Raw genomic sequence first — 17318 nt, forward strand, 5'->3', positions numbered from 1 at the left:
AAAAAAAAAAAAAAAAAAAAAAAGAATTCTGAGTTCATTGGACCTTGCTTCAAATGCCATTTAAAAGTTGAATGACTATGTGTAAGTTCAACTGTGTCACCTCTTTCCACATCTTAGTTTTTTTCTGTCTTAGTTTTAAAGATGGATCTAATAATATACACCTCATGAGGCTGTTTTAAGCCACAAATGATATATTTGTTAAATACGGCACATAATGTAAACATTGAAAAATGGCAATTACATTACATGTAGAATTATACTTTGTAAGTGAGATGGCTTCAGAATAAAGTTCTTTTGATATTTCAGGAATTAAATTTTCTTGAGTATAGTACAAAATGGACCACCTTATACTGCACTCAATTCAGTCTCCTGGTGAATGCTATTCACTAGGGTTCTAGCATTTGTTAGTTTCTTCCCATCCCAGTGGGAGCTCTAGTAGAAATACTACATAAGTGACTTGTCATCAATTCTATTCCGGATATTTAGTGGCTATCTACCACTGTCCCCCATATAAAAATGAGTGTGAATGTTCCTACCCTCAAAGACAAAACAGCTTGGTTGCTGACTTAGTAAACATTTACTAAACTGAATTGCCGGTGCTACTCAACACATGTGACTGATTCACCTGCAAACTGGCTAAACACAAAAAGTGTCAAATTCCCAAGGAAAGCTATACTTTAGAGATTGAAACTAGATATTTACCTAGTCATCCACCACGACTGGTCAAAACCCAGTAGAAACTCCTACATTTCTGTCAGCTTTGCAATTTACTAGCTATGTGACTTTGGGCAGATAATTAATCTCTCTGTGCCTCAACTGTGCCTCTATAAAATAGAAGTGAAATAAGTCATAGGAAGCATGCCATTGATAATACAGCCTTTGCTTAACAGTTCAATGAAAGCTTCCTTTTCATGAAAAGTGATCTCCATTGTCTTTCCTTTGTACTGTATAACAATAACAAATACTGTTATGTTTATATTCTAAGCCATACCTTAATTTTCTAAAACATCCGCTGGCTAATTATTCTTCAGGTAGGTCTATTGGCTCATTCAGCAATGTTTATATAACTCAAATATTTCTTTATCCTGCCTCTACTAAGAAATACCACGCCATATTCAACCTTCCAAAAAATATTGTAAGGATTTAGTGCCAAGCAAAACATGTTTTCAGGAACATCTCCAATCCCTTCTTGTTCTTTTCATTCAACAGTTTTTGTCTTTCTCATTGCTTATCTGACTTCTCTTTTTGATCAAATACGCACAATTCATGACTATTGTCAAAAAGCTTATAAAAATATGACTATTCTATTTAAATATGTCACTTCTCAGACTACTTATTTTTAAGAACACATTAAAAGCAAAAATTCCACAGACCTATGATACATAGACAAACATAAGAAGTTAGTAGAGATAAATGTAAAGTCATTTTCATGGAGGTTATCGTTTTACGCTGTAATAAACTGTCTCAAGATTATGGTGATAATAAAAATAATAGATATAATAATAGATTAAATAATACAATTACATTCATATAGATTCATGTTCCTTGTAGATGAAGACAGCATGAGTTTTAGGCCTTCCAAATTGGTTGCTTAACAGCTTGGGAAATAGGATGAATAAAGTAATACGATATTTCTCATTCTGCAAAATCCCAAAGGCCATTGCCGCATACAGTCACACCACAATATATATAACATCCCTGAAAGGGCATATGGGTTAGTTAAGTGTCCTGTACATAGAGAAAACTTAGAGAAAACTGAATGCTTGCTGGACCCCCAGGAACCTAACCTTTTTCTGTTCTCAGCTCTTAACCATGCCCTTGAACCATGGCTTTTAAGGAAGCCAGAAGCTGCTGTTTCTAATTACAGTAGACTCTGGGTTCCCTAAATTCCCTGTTTATCCAAGCTCTATGTTTCCAACAAGACCTGTTCAAGTCCCACCTCCTCCCCTTTGTCTTCCTTGACTGCCTCCAGTCCCTGATGTCACCCTGTGTCTAAATTCTGGTAACACATGTTTTCATATAGCAATTACCTTGCTCCCTCAATTAGTAAGTCATGCAGCTAGTATTCAAATTTCAGTCTGCCCAAACCAATGCTCTTTCCGCTATTAATAACCCAATCTTTTCTCTTGAGGCAAAAACCTAACCTGATGATGTTCATATGGTCAATCCAAACACACTTTCTAGCTCTAATGGTACCTCACCAGGAGCTCCTACAGCCATGTGAGAGGTTATAGAATGTTTAACTTCCAGGAGATATACTTAAGGGAAGGGCCCTTCTCTATTCATTTTCCATGAAATGGAACGCAGTTGTGATAGCTAGGTGGTGGCAGCCACATTAGACCCCAAGGTAGAAGCTATGTGTTTAATATAGTGGAGTGACAAAACAATAGGAGTCTGGGTCCCTGATGATTATGGAGCCTCCCTATAAGCCCTGATCTGCCTACATTTGAGTGAGAAATACACTTCTCCCTTGTTCGAGCCACTGTTAATCCCTGAGTTTTCTCTCACTCCTAGTTATGGATCACCCGAACCAACACTGTAACCAATTCATGTTTTACACTGTGAATTAGACAAAACATGTGTGCAACAGATTGGCTCAGGGACTTTCTGTTCCATAGCTTGTACTGATACTAATCTATGACCACTAGACCATAATTTCCTTGAAGATCTGGGTCATTTCTCATGTAATTTCACATCCCTGGGGGACTTGTACAGAGCGTGGCCCAGGCAGCCCAATACATCTTTGATAAATGTAGAAGAATGTATATTTTATCTTCACAATGGTAAGTTTCTAAAGGTCAGCATTCACTTTTAATTCTTAATACCATGGCTGTACATAGAAAAGGTGCTTTGATATTGCTGGCAGATTAGATGTGTTCCCCCTCTCCTTCCATCCTCAGAAAACAGTATTCAAAAATTACTTTGCATTTGTTTTATGGAAGCAAAGCGATGTGCCCAAGTTATGAAACCATCATATGAGTTCTAACCGCATAGAGAAGTTCAAACATGTCCATTGTTCTGCTTTACAGCATATAATGTCCATACTACTTAATTACACTGCCAACTCTGAAAAGCCTATAACTGGATACTGGCATATAATAAACAGTTTTTATATGAACAAAATAATCATTTCCCTAACAAAATCACTTGAAATAACATTCAAAAAATATATGATAAAAATGTATAAAAAATTGTCCCCCAAATTTACTATGAAATTTGGGATGTATGTTTTATACCAACAGGTACTACATTTTGGCACAAAACCATAAGAATAGTATCTTATTTGAGTATCTTCTGTGCTAGCTTATACATAACGGAAATTCACTAAATATTTGCTAAATATACTTCAGAAGTACATATATTTCAAAAAAAATTATGTGAATAATATCAAAAGTTATTTGCCAGTAATAATGTCAAGTTTGAATTATTGAAGAGTATTGTACTCAACCAGGGGCAATTTTACCTCCCATAGGACTGTTGGCAACATCTAGAGACATTTTAGGTTGTCACAATTGGGGGATGGGTGCATGCTGCTGGCATCTAGTAGGTAAAGGTCAGGAAGGCTGCTAAATGTTCTACAATGCATAGGACAGCCTCCAAAACAAAGAATTTCTAGGCCTGGTATGTTAACAGTGTCAAGGTTAAGAACTCTGGTCTGGCATCGGTTGAGGTTATGCATATTAAACTCTTGAGATTAAACTCACAGAAGGCTGGGCAATGCTGACTTTACAACTGATGCAGCACTCTGAGAGCTCAACAAAATGAAAGGAGTCTGAAATTGTCAATGATGAGAATACAGCATAGAGAAGCTTAGAATATTCCCACATTTGGTTCTATTTTTCAGTTAATAACAAAAGTTCCTCATGTCCACCAGTGAAACTGAAAGTGTGAACAAGTTCAAGGTAACAGGTCCTCCAATATCCCATCCTGCCTCATAAGATCTAAAGATTCTATCTAATCACTTAACTTTTTTTCTTTTCGTTCCAATAACTATTGCACTTAGGTTGAAAGAGAACCACACACAACAGAGGGCAATAGTTATTTTCTCCTCTTTTACCCACAGCTCTCCTTCCTCCAAGCTACTCCCAGTGCCATGCTGCACATTCCCCGCTGTGCCCAGGCCTACAGCCCTTTCTGTTCCCACAGACTCCATCAAGCTTCTCAGGGAATTTACAGTTCCTTGGCACTTATTTGCATTCAACTTATTTGCATGCAATTTGTCTGACCACGAGGGCCAACCCAAGTAAAAAAAAATTTCAATCACCCCCATCTTTCCTGAGCTTTGCACACTAGCACACTAGAAAGCCCTACTTTTTTTGAAAATAGGTTGCCTCTCCTAATTAGAATCAGCTTTGCTAATCAAGATTACAACAAGGCTTTACAAGCAACACTGAAGAAGGGAGCATTTATGCAGGTCAGTAGGGGTTTTCCTAAACATTTTGATTACAACTTTAACTGCTCTAAAACACATGTAAAAGTCCTATCATTAAATTTAAACAGCCTGATGATATGCTGAACAAGACTATGAGAATGGCAAATAAATTGCTATAATCTGCCATACTGTCACTTACCCTGCTCTTGAGCAGCTGTCATTGACTAATAGGATAATAAGGTGGCAGTTTCCAAATCTGAAAGCTATACTCCTTTGTTGGATATGCCCTCGAAAAAAAAAAAAAAAAGGCTCCAAGTCAGGAAGACAGCGTGGGTGTGACCAAAACCATCACCCTGGATTCAATATATTTAAATATGCTAAACTCAAAAGAAGTCACATAGCACTGTTGTATATAGATGTAAGACCAGATGCTTTTCATTCTCCCTGACATAGAAAATATTCAGAAGAGCTTTCCCCATCTTGGGAACCCAAGTTGAGGGCACTATCCCAAGCAGGAGTGAGGGCAAGAAAGGTCTTCTTAGCACCAGTTCACTGATGATAGAGGCTGATCCCTGACAGTGGCTTCTGTTTAACCACTTCCAGGGCATCTCCTGACCATCTCCTTCAGGCCTGCAGCCCCTTCTATTCCCACAAACTCTGTCAAGTTTCTCAAGGAATTTACAGTTACTCGACACATCTGCATGAAACTTATTTGCCCACAAGTGTCAACACAGTAAAAAATTCAATCAGACCCATCTTTCCTGAGCTTTGTACACAAGCTTTGTCCAATAGCACCCAAAGAAAGATTTCAACCACCCCCAAAAGACACAACCCACTGCTGTGTGTTGCCTCTGGACCTGTCAGCAAGGCCTCAAGTGCACCCACCTAGGAACACACCCAAAGTAAGTGATTGCACAAGGATACTTTCGATGTGAGGATTCTTACCAGCAAAACCAGCTTAAACGTGGTAAGATAACTACTTCTACTACTACTACTACAACTGCTGCTACAGCTACTGTTTGGAGAATACTTGTCAACTGGGAGACCAGGGAGGAAGAGGAGTGTTGGAAGACGGCATCAAGGATCTTGGAGGTCACAGCTATGGGTAAAGCATGTCCCCCCCAAGGGTCATGTATTGGAAACTTAATCCCCACCATAACAGTGTTAAGAGAGTGGGAAATCCCATCATGGGATTTGAAAGATGGGGCCTTTAAGAGAAGATTAGATTGTGAGGACTGTGCCCTCATGAATGGGTTAAACCATTCATGGAGTAATGAGCGTGGTTACGATGGCTTTACAAGGAGAGCAATCAGCTTTGTATTTCATGAATATTCATAACAAAAAAAAAGAAATCAGAAAAAAAAATTTTTTAAAAAAGGAGAGCAAGTGAGGTTATTCTCGCTTGCTCAGTCCATTTGTCATGCAATACCCTGCGTTGCTGTAGAGAGTCACCACCCATAAGCAAGCCCTCACCAGACGTGCTCGCTGGACTTTAAACTTCCCAGCTTACAAACTGTAAGAAATAAATTTTATTTCTTTATAAATTGCACAGCTTCAGTTTCAGGTATTCTGTTATAAGCCATCAGCTTTGTATTTCATGAATATTCATAACAAAAAAAAAGAAATCAGAAAAAAAAATTTTTAAAAAAAGGAGAGCAAGTGAGGTTATGCTCGTTTGCTCAGTCCATTTGTCATGCAATACCCTGCGTTGCTGTAGAGAGTCACCACCCATAAGCAAGCCCTCACCAGACATGCTCGCTGGACTTTAAACTTCCCAGCTTCCAAACTGTAAGAAATAAATTTTATTTCTTTATAAATTGCACAGCTTCAGTTTCAGGTATTCTGTTATAAGCAACAGAAAAAGGACTAATACAATCACAGTAAGGGATATGAACATTACAATGAGTGAGACAGCAAGCCAGTGAGGATTGTGAGCAGAGGACAGGAAGGAGCTGACTTATGAGTGTCTTCAAAAAGGATTTCTCTGGCGGTTGCTGTGTGGAAGAGTCTGTAGTGGTGCAAAAGTGGAAGCTGGAGGCAGGGAGTACAATGAGAAGGCTATTGCCATGGTCAGGCATGAGTGTCTTCAAAAAGGATTTCTCTGGCGGTTGCTGTGTGGAAGAGTCTGTAGTGGTGCAGAAGTGGAAGCTGGAGGCAGGGAGGACAATGAGAAGGCTATTGCCATGGTCAGGCGAGAGGGGATCACGGCTTGGACCTGGGAGTTAGCAGTGGAGATGATAAGAAATCCTGGATATACCCTAATGCTACAACAAATAGTATGTGCTAATGAGTAGGATGTGGTATATGACAGAAAGAAAAGTGTCGTAGACAATGCAAAGGTTTTTGGCATGAACAATTAAAAAAGAAAGGACTTGATTTTTACTGAGATGGGAAGACTGCAGAAACAGCACATTTGGGAGGGTAAAGAGGGAGAAATCAAAAGCTTGGTTTTGGACACGTTATTCCAAAATATCATCACAATTTTCTACATTTAAAATTGAGCACAGTGTTCTATTTCTGGACATTCCTGAGAAAGTACCTGACACATTATAGTTACATTTATCTATACGGATGTATATATGTATGTATATGTTTGTGTGCAGTGAAAGTGAGAATGGATTGATGGATAGACAGATGGCATATCTTCCTTTTCTCTTTCCTTGAACTGGCTATTTCTTTCAGAACAAAAATGTCTATGATATGCCATCATCCTCCTTTGCAAAGTGAGCTCTGCTAAGTAAACAGCTACAAGAGTATAAGTACAGAGAAATAAAAGGAAAAACATTAGCATTTTCCAATTTATCAACAGATGAGGCACAGAAAAGCCATTTGGACAGAAGCAAAGGTCTCCAAGAACAACCAAAGCCTTAAGCTTTGTTTTTTTTTTTTTTTTTAACCAAAGTATTAAGTGCTGTTAATACCGCAGGGTTGTTCTGTGCCAAGGCCATATGGGAAGCTTACAGGGAGAATGGCACAAGAAACAAAAGGTCTTGGGAATCCTCTGAGGATTGCTGGGTGAAAATGGAATTTGGGCAGTGAGGCAAGAAGTGCCCAGGCTGACCTCTGTGGGGTACAGCGACATCAATTCAAGATATTTGCACTCAAGCAGGCTGCTAATCCCCCAGCAGTGCCTTACATCTGAGCTTGCCCTCATCCCTGGGGCCTACCGCCTCTCACCACAGCCTGTGACAAAACTCACTTTGAAGCAGTGAAACACTAGCCACTGGTGCTGTACTTTTGGTTCACATTTATTGAGACCAGACAGTGACCAGGGACAAGACCCCCTCCTTGACTAAACCTTAGTCAGGCTCCTCTAAGCCCTTTGGGCCTTGACTTTCAGTGTTCATCCTTGTCAGGCCTGCATTGCCCAGTTTTAGCAAGAATCCCGTTAAGTCAGTTTAGAAAGAATCCCCACCCTGGATATCTGATCAATTCCTCATCCTCCCCCATTCCCCAGGTGAGGTCTGATCACCTTTGCCTGCTTTCAGCAAGACTCCTGTTAGGTCTATTTAGCAAGAATCCCCGGGCCGGCCTGTGGTTCACTCGGTAGAGTGCGGTGCTGATAACACCAAGGCCCCGGGTTCGGATCCCACATAGGGATGGCCGGTTTGCTCACTGGCTGAGCGTGGTGCTGACAACACCAAGCCAAGGGTTGGGATCCCCTTACCGGTCATCTTTTAAAAAAAAAAGAATCCCCCTTATACCTGATGTTTCCTCTTAGTAATTTTCCACCCACTGACTCCCAACCCTACTTCTTGGCTATACATCCCTACTTGTCTGTGCAGCAATCGGAACTGAGCCCAGTTCTGTGCTGAGGTCTCTTCCCCCTACTGCAATAATTGCTTATTAAAATCTGTTTCTACTGATTTAACTATGGTCCAGCTCTGGCTTTCCTTTGACATCAGCAGAGTAAATACCCCTTGGGATATGTTCCTCCAGGGAGGTCCTGTCAGTGTTACATGAGGCTGGTGGTAAGGAGAGCAAAGCAGCTGATTGCCGCACAAGGTTCCCAGTTCCACCTCTATTTCACAATGCTGCTAAAATGAACAAAATCAGTCCAGAGAGAAAACAACAAAAAAGACAGCCTTATGTGCACTTATATTCCTGGTATTGCTTATCTCCCCCCTGGCCCTGTCTCCTGCCTTTAACTCCTTTTTAAGTAATCCAGGAGAAATACATGCTAATTGGGAATGAATACAACTGACTGTGAATTGCTTAAGCCACATCCTTCCCACCACGATCAAGGCCCTGTTTAAAAGCAGAGAACAGACAGTGTAGGTAGGTGCCTCTTCCCCAAACTGCCACCTCTGTCACTTATAGTTAGAGAGACTTCAGCTGATCCTGATTGCGGCAAATTAAATGCATTATAAGAAACACACTCTAAATGATGCAATGTCCGGTTTAATCCTGGTACCTCATTTGGGGAGGTGAGGGGACAGCAAAGGGAAATGACAGGAGGCAATAAAGGAGCTAAAAATAAATGTGGAAATGTGTGGATATGAGAGTTTAATGAAATACAAACAGCTGTTTGGATCAGGCACCAACTGGTGAACACAATGTCTATAAACTTCGTGGGCTTGCTGTATCAAATTGGCAAAACCTCTAATGGGTGAACTAATCCTCCGTCAATCGGAAATCTCAGATGACATGATCAAAATGGTTGTAAACCAAGGAAGGCTGTGAAGTTTCAGTGAATGATTTGATAACATCCCGGCTTGCTTGGGCTCAGCTCTAATAGAGTCTCTGTGGGGTTTTCCTATGATGTGGGGAAAGAATGTTATAATCCAAAAATATCAGGTGTTGTCTGTGGACATAAACCACTCATGACCACAAGTATCATAAAAAGGCTTCAATGTTTTGGTTAACAAATATTGTAAGAAATCGCTACCACCGATTGGGTGCCTATACTGGCGAGGCATTATTAGGCTAGGGCAGAATGAATGAAGACAATCTGACCAGCATGGTCAACACAATTATATTATAAAACCTGGCAGGGCCAGCAGAGTCCGCTCACAGCCGGAACCCTAAGTCGTTTCAAGCACTCAAAAATCAAACCAGTAAACAACTTCACGCAAGACTGAAGGGAAGTCATTAAGACCCATCCAGGTCTGAGTGGTATATGAAAATGTTAGTGCCGTTAATTACCTTCCAATAATAATGCAAATTACCGAAAATAATGAGAATGTTTACCCACCAAACTAATAGGGACTGGCATTTCAAAGTCTACCAGAATAACCTAGGCAACAAGCAATGTTCTTATTTTCTGAAGTCTGCTGCTTTGCTTTTTCTTCCTTTCCTGCTGACCCACTTCAAAGGTTTCGTGCTGGAAACACTAATCATGTCCTCCTTTGCTGGAGTAAGTCACACTCCTCTTGCTTCCTGTCTAGTGCCTTTATTCGCATCCAAGTAAGGCTCGTTACCGCACACTCAAGCTTTTAGCAGCCCACTCACACATCCCAACACACAACATGCTCTTCCATACTGACCCGCCCATTTTAAAGATTACGTGGGGTTCTAAAAGACATATGTATACATGGACACTTGGGGAAAACGACAATATTTTAAAACGTACAGAAGGTTATACATTTACATTTTATCTGGAACATTACAAGAACTGATAGCATTTGTTGGATTTTACTTCCACTATACAGAAAATACATACTCCACGGGCTTAAACTTGGAAAATCCTGTTCATGCACACGTGCTCATGCCTGTACGTGCATGCGTGTGCCACTGCCACGTGCACACAAACACAAACCAGGAAGAGGTTCTATATAAACGCAACTTGAACCAAAAAAACCCCAGATCACTTTATAATGCAAATAATTATCACTTGTATTTTATTACAAAGTCTTCCTGTTAGTATTTTAACTTTTAAGCATTTTTAATGCATACAATCACAAACATACAACTCTCTCTTTCACACATACTTTGGTGCTAAAATTCAGATTCAGAAAAGGAGTTAAAAAATCGGCCAAAATGAAAAACAATGGGGATTTTGGAGGGAGTGTATATGGGGCTAAAGGAGGAAGCCAGCTGGTTAGCTGGCCTTTTAAAAGGTATCAGGGAATTAGGCCCAAGGCCATTAATCCTACAGTTTTCACTCCTCTGCCAACTCTCATGCTTACATTACCGAGCCATCATCCAGATTAAAAATGGGTTTCCAAAGGGGTTTCTGCTTCCCCAGGAACCCTCCTCTCTACCCTCCCCACCTGCTGCCCCTTCATACAGCAGCAAAGTGCAATCTAAAAGAAAAATATTAAAATCAAACAAGGCTTTATGGATTTGGGGAGATAGATGGAAAGCAGGTTCTTATCTAGGCTTTAGCACAATATTCCTTCTACAAAGTCTTCTTAATTACACAGAGAAAGAACAGGGACAAACAGAATAGCTGCCTTCTAAATTCACTGCCCTTCAATGAAGTGTTCACTTTCACAGGTTTTATCCCTGAGGGACAGTGATGACCTTCTGTGCTCAGCTTCTTCCCTCCACGGGTCCCAGCCCCCAGCTCCTGCCGACCCTGCCCCAGGGGTCTTCTTCCCTGTTTCACTCCCCCCCACTTGTTCAGCACCCTCCCTGCTCTAAAAATGCCCCTCTTAACAGCTATTCTGTCCACAGAATTTCCCTGCTGGGTAACAACATTCCCAGCCCCCAGCTCCTGCCGACCCTGCCCCAGGGGTCTTCTTCCCTGTTTCACTCCCCCCCCCCACTTGTTCAGCACCCTCCCTGCTCTAAAAATGCCCCTCTTAACAGCTATTCTGTCCACAGAATTTCCCTGCTGGGTAACAACATATTTTTCGACTGGAAATAATGCAAGGCTAAGACTGTGTTTCTACAGTGCCAAAGCAGCAGAGAGTTAAAAACTAAATAATTCAACCAGAACTAGTTATTGTGTCCATACTGGCTGCATGTGGCTTTTTCACCTGTAATCTATCTACGGCCTGTAGAAATGAGGATATTAAACCGTATCCAGCAGGACACACAGCATGCACATTGCCCTTCCCAGTAGATTGGAAGTGCCAAGGCGAGTGTCTTTAAAACTGGTCACCTCATCACCTGTAATCTATCTACGGCCTGTAGAAATGAGGATATTAAACCGTATCCAGCAGGACACGCAGCATGCACATTGCCCTTCCCAGTAGATTGGAAGTGCCAAGGCGAGTGTCTTTAAAACTGGTCACCTCGCATTTTTAAGACTCAAGTTTGCTCCCCTTTGAATGCAAGAAAAAAATGCAAGAAAAAGAAAATGTAAGAATATCATTGAACACAGGGCTTGGTACAAAGGAACAGTGGGTGTGGCCGTCTTACTGCTGAGGGGCAAACTAAGAGCCCAACTGCTTTCCCCAATGAATGGAAGTGCCAAGGTGAGTTCATGCTAAATGCTGGTCTACTGCGTGCCAGAGTCTGTCCTAGGCACCAGTAGGGAAAGTGAAGGAAAATGGTCAGGGCCTCTCAGATGTTCAGAATCTTGCTGAGCATTTAATGTAAACATGCACGTGCACCCAGGTGTTCCTTGGTTACTGTCTAATGTAATTGCGTATGTGCGCCTAGGTGTCCTGGGTTATGGACTTAAGCATAAAAGAGTGGCTCTGATCCAGGGTGCCTCCCTCCCCCAAGATGCCCCCAGGAGGACCACGGGGAGGCCTCTACTGCTGCTGGAGGCTGTTGCTGCCAGTGCCCCTGGGGTGCCCCAAGAGGCCACCGCTGCTGCTGCTGCTGCTGCTAGTGAGGACTGAGCTTGTGTTATCTGCCAATGGCTCCCAGGATCTTTCCCAATTACCTAGAGCATGGACCTATGTGTGAGGGGTCTGGTGACGCAGCCTGGCACGTGAGGGGTCTGTGACCCAGTCTGTACAACAGGTTTGTAGGGTCTGTGGGCCCTAGCCCTGACAATACAAATGGGAACTTAGTATATCTAAAATAATAAAACATTGTGGCTTTAGTTATGAAACGCCTAGCCATACAATTAGCTTAGCTAGCTATTGCTTTAATAATACAGTTGGCGTAGTCGCGTAGCTTTACTGCAACATTCGTATATTATTCCAATTGACACTTGTAGCAATTTGTAAGGTCACATGAACTCTGGATCTATGTAGGCCTTGGTTTCAATCCTAGATCCACCACTTTCCAAGAGTGTCTTTAAAACTGGTCATCTAGCATTTTTAAGACTCAACTGCTCCCCTTTGAATGCAAGAAAAAGAAAATGTAAGAATATTATTGAACATAGGGCTTTGCACAAAGAAAGTACTTTCTAAGTAGTTACTGTTCCTGTTGTTATTATACCCATTTTATAGATAAAAGGTAAAGTCATTTGTTCGGGAATATGCTCCCTAATTTGTCTTGACTCCAAACAAAACATATGCTCTTTCCATAACACCCTTTTGTCTCCACCAAGGCCCTACACTGTATGGAGAGAGTCCAGGAGCAGATGTCTGGGCTCTTTTAATGACCAAAGCTTCAAATTAGCCAGGTACACTCTCAGGGCTTCCATGATCCCACACTGGAGTCTCCACTCTGATTTCCTTCCTCTTAGAAGTCCTATGTGGTGAGCCTGTTCTTTGGAAGAAGTACCTCCCTGTGGAATCCCAGGCACACTGCTCCAGGCAAGGCCACGCTGGGGATGTTTTAGACATTTACCCTTTTTCTAGTATCAATCTTGCAAATGTGGTGGATAGAAGGGGCTAAGGACTTTAAAGCTATGGAAATGTTGGATGAGATAGAGGTGAATTGGAAATGTAGTCTGCTTAACAGAATCATGGTATCCTCATGTTTTAAGAATCTTTTTGATTCATCTAATGTTTACTTATACCTTTACGACATGCTGAATTCTTCCTCCCCTACTGCCACCTTTCTAGGTTTTGTAAAATGTGTGAATGGCTATGGGTCACTGAAAGCTTTGTAATTTAGGACATTAAATATCCTGAAAAGCACACTGCTGGCCTTCCCAAGCACAGCTGTATGTAAAAACAAAAAACAAAAAACCACTGGCAAATGCAAGCACAAATTCCAATTCTGTCTGTTATCTTGCAGTGATTTATTTATGGTAGATGGTTTCCACATTACCTACTAAACCCAGTCTGCAGAAGAAAAATAAAAATGAATCAACACAGCTCTCCCAAGCTAGGAAAATGATACCAATCAGGTCAGTAAATGGTCAGGAAATTACAGTTTTGCCAATTTCTGATTTGTTTTGATTCCAAAAACTGACCCCCAAATGCTTTCTTTTCCTCCAAATCAGAAGCTGGAAAAAAAATGAAGTGATTGATAATAAAGCTTTCACTACTATTTAAAAAAAAAAGAAAAAAAAAAGCAATTTGAATAAAAGGCCATTTACTCTCCTATTTTTTGAATACATTTATTCCATTCCATACTGATAAGCACACATTTACACTGAAGAGAAGATGGTCTTCAGAATCAGCACTTGTTAGCATTAAATTTACATTCTTTGTCTAAACACATACACACACACATTTTAAACTGACAGTGGTACATGTTGTGCTCACATTTACAAACACTAGAAAGGCAAGTTCTTTAAGAAACAGTTTGATAACTTTAGAAGCTGGTAGAAATATAATTTTCTACCAATAGCTTTCATATTTTGGAAGACATAATAGAAAAGTGACCTATTTTAATGACAAAGTATTCATAACTTATCTTCCTATACTTAAGAACCAGCTCACTCTCAGCCCATCACTGGCAAGGAGAGAGATCTGCTTGTATAAATAATTAGGCAATCTCAAAATGAGTCTGCAGATGCTCTGAGATGAGCCTGCTGACAAAATCACAATGACAGCTTGCTAACGTGTTCACAGGACATCAGCTCCTCTTAAAAGTTGCTTTCGAAAGGATCAGCTGGGTTCCTACTGGGTTAAAACACAGGCATTTGGAGGCTGCTTGTGTTCAACAGCTACATAAATCTATTAATCCAATCTAGAGGGGTGGGGAGACCAAAGATTATGCCTTAAAGGTACTCTAGGCCTGTATTTCGAAGCAGCAACAAGATAAATGCAACCAATATAAAAATCAAAGCTTATCAGCTGTCGGGGGTTTTCAGCTGATGCCACCTTTTGGGGCTGGGAAGTCAGGAAAGGATGTCTGAAAAAATGGCTACATGTGGCAATTTGAGCACAGAACACTGTATGTCAAGATATATTACCTTGCACTTTGCATGTGCTCTTAAGAGTGGATATAAGTTCAATCTGGAGTTCCATGAGCAAGAGAGCCTCCTGATGAACTGGTGAAGTTTAGTTCAAAAACAGCAAAATGGATCAAACTTGAACTACACACAAAGTATTGGATCAGGAGATGGATTTGCCAAGATGACTACAGGAAGGTCCTTGCCTTCAAGGGGCATGAGTCCTACTGGGGTAAGCCAACATGTAAACAGTTCATTTCCACGCAATGTGGTAAGTGCTTAAAGAGAAGCATTCTGTGGGAGCTCAGAGGAGGAGGAAGGTTCTGCCTGGAGGTCAGAGAAGATGACTGGAGATGATACCTAATGGTGTTGAAGCACCCAGCTAAGCAGAGCAAGGACGTTTGCTAAGTCAGCATCAGCACTGTCTCTTCCCAAAGGCATCCAATTTTACATATACTGTATGGTTTTCACCTAAAACAAAAATCATATACAGAAACTCCTCACATTGTTTTCAAAAGCAAGTTCAGAACAATTTGATTGTATTACTGTTGGCTGGTATGGTTGCTTATTAAGTTTATTCCAACTCAAGATTAAGAATGGGTAAGGGGCTGGCCAGTTAGCTCAGTTGGTTAGAGCACAGTGTTGGTAATACCAAGGTCAAGGGTTCAGATCCCCCTAATGGCCAGGCAAAATAAAAAAAATAAATAAATAAATTTAAAAAAATGGTTGGATACTGGGCAGAGAATCATGGCTGATGTCATGAAATACATTCATTGTTGGAGGCTATTGATCACACCAAGTCTAATTCTGGGGTAGAAATCCATTTGAACCTGTAATCACTCCCATCACTGATAAAGGGGTTAAACTACCATATACTGTCAAGTTGCAGCTGCCGAAGTCAGTGAGCTCAAATCCCCTGGGTTGGAATCAACAGAGGCCAAGGGTCAGCTGGAGCACCACCTTCCATAGCAAAGTCTGCTGTTTCTAAGCCCCCTGGGCTCACTACCCTGTGTGCCTCACTTTTAGCAGTAATAAATTTGATGGCTCCTGGAACTTGGGGTAAGGAAAGGCAGAAGAAAGGGACAAGTTAATATTAGAAAATAAGCAGATACCATTTATTGGTCCTTACTATGTATATTTTTATTCTCAAGTAATGGGGACATCTAGGGTTCAAGCATTGGCCTGTCTGAACCAAAAGCCTGCTTACTATACCACTGGAGAATTCTGATTCCCACTGAGATAGACACTTATATAAACCCTGTGCAAAGACTTAGTCCTATATGAAGCAGAGGACCCACTAAGAAGTCCCAGTGAAGCCAGAATTCTGGTCTGCAAGAAATGAGATCTATACCGTTAAATCCAGCATTTTCCAGGGAACTGCTTGGCAAGTCCAGAGCACTGATTTTTAGAATACTTGGCCATGCACTGTTATGATAATTAGCTTACCAGCACTTGTATGGCTTCCTAGGAAAACAAGGTAAATGGCTAAACATATGAGGATAACACAAGGACTGCAATAGCCTCCAGTTACGCTGTGTGAAGACGAGTGAGGACCAGGGGTGAAACAATACATCAGGCATCTTCTTCCATTCATTTCTTCCCCTTTCTCCTTTATTACTGCCAAGGAGCAGTTCAGGTTCTTAATTTAGCACACATATCCTTCAGTAGAATCCTTGTCATTGTCAGACACAGAGAGGGACACTGCAAATATACTCAACAGTCTGGGTACAAGGAATTTCTTTTCTTAGCCCTTTAGGTGTTCCTTGATTTTCCCATCAAATCTCCAGACTTACAAAGAAAATTTCTATTTTTATTCCACGAAGAAACATGATTCTGGTATCTGTGTGCAGAACTACCAAGTTACACAACAATCATTGTCATAAATCATTCATTCATTCCATCTGTATTTACTGAACTCTTACTATACTCATGGCGTTGTGTTTGTTTAGATCTGTATATGTAAGTATTCCTGGGTTTGCAAAGTCGTGAGAAGCAACTAAAAGTAATAAAGTAGTCTGTCAGCCAAAAAATTCCAACTGTAAAAGTTATTCTAATGAAAGAAATTGGAAACAGTCAGTTTTTTAGATGCATTTTTCTTGACTTCATTTGTACCAATTCAAAGCGTATGTAAAATATTTCCTAGGAACATAGGTAACTCAAGGGACAGTAACTGACCCAAAGTTCTTAAAATTTGTTTTGTAGTTATCTAGGACACAAAGAAATCTGACTTATCTCAGTATCTCTTCAAGAACTTCTGGCTCTGCTAAGAAAACCAGTTGCGGGCCAGCCCGGTGGCACACTGGAAAGTGCACCGCTTGGGAGCGCAGCAGCGCTCCCGCCGAGCGTTTGGATCCCATGTGGAGACCAGTTCCCGCTCACTGGCTGAGCACGGTGCGGGCGCGACACCGAGGGTTGCGATCCCATTGCCAGTCAGTTAAAAAGACAAAAAGGAATAAAAAAAAAAAGAAAACCAGTTGCAACAGCTTCGTGCTAACAGTGATACTAAACAAAGGCTCGAAGACCAGCTCTAAAGGAGAACTGGAAACGTAAAAACAGTTTCTCAAATATGAGACTTTGTCCTGTTTCTAGGGCTGCAATTATCTGGAATCTGAGTTCTTATTCTAGAACAGAAAGGAAAGAAAAAAGTTATTCCTATAACAAAACTGGTATGCCTATGTCTTTCTTGGTTAATTTGTTTTATTTAGGCATGCAAACTTATGTTTAGCAAAGAATGAAGGTAAAAGTTGGCAACTATGGTGACTTTAAGGAAAAATAAAAAATCTAACATTTACTAGGTTGTGTATAACCTTA

General features: G+C 40.8%; 1 protein-coding gene across 2 annotated transcripts in view; it reads right to left on the reverse strand.

Moving 5' to 3' along the window:
• EXT1 (exostosin glycosyltransferase 1) overlaps positions 1-17318 on the reverse strand; it is a 302790-nt gene that overhangs the window by 79650 nt on the left and 205822 nt on the right. The window lies entirely within an intron of this gene.

This window comes from Galeopterus variegatus, unplaced genomic scaffold (assembly GCF_000696425.1).
Source record: "Galeopterus variegatus unplaced genomic scaffold, G_variegatus-3.0.2 Scaffold928, whole genome shotgun sequence".
Taxonomy (NCBI): Eukaryota; Metazoa; Chordata; class Mammalia; order Dermoptera; family Cynocephalidae; genus Galeopterus; species Galeopterus variegatus.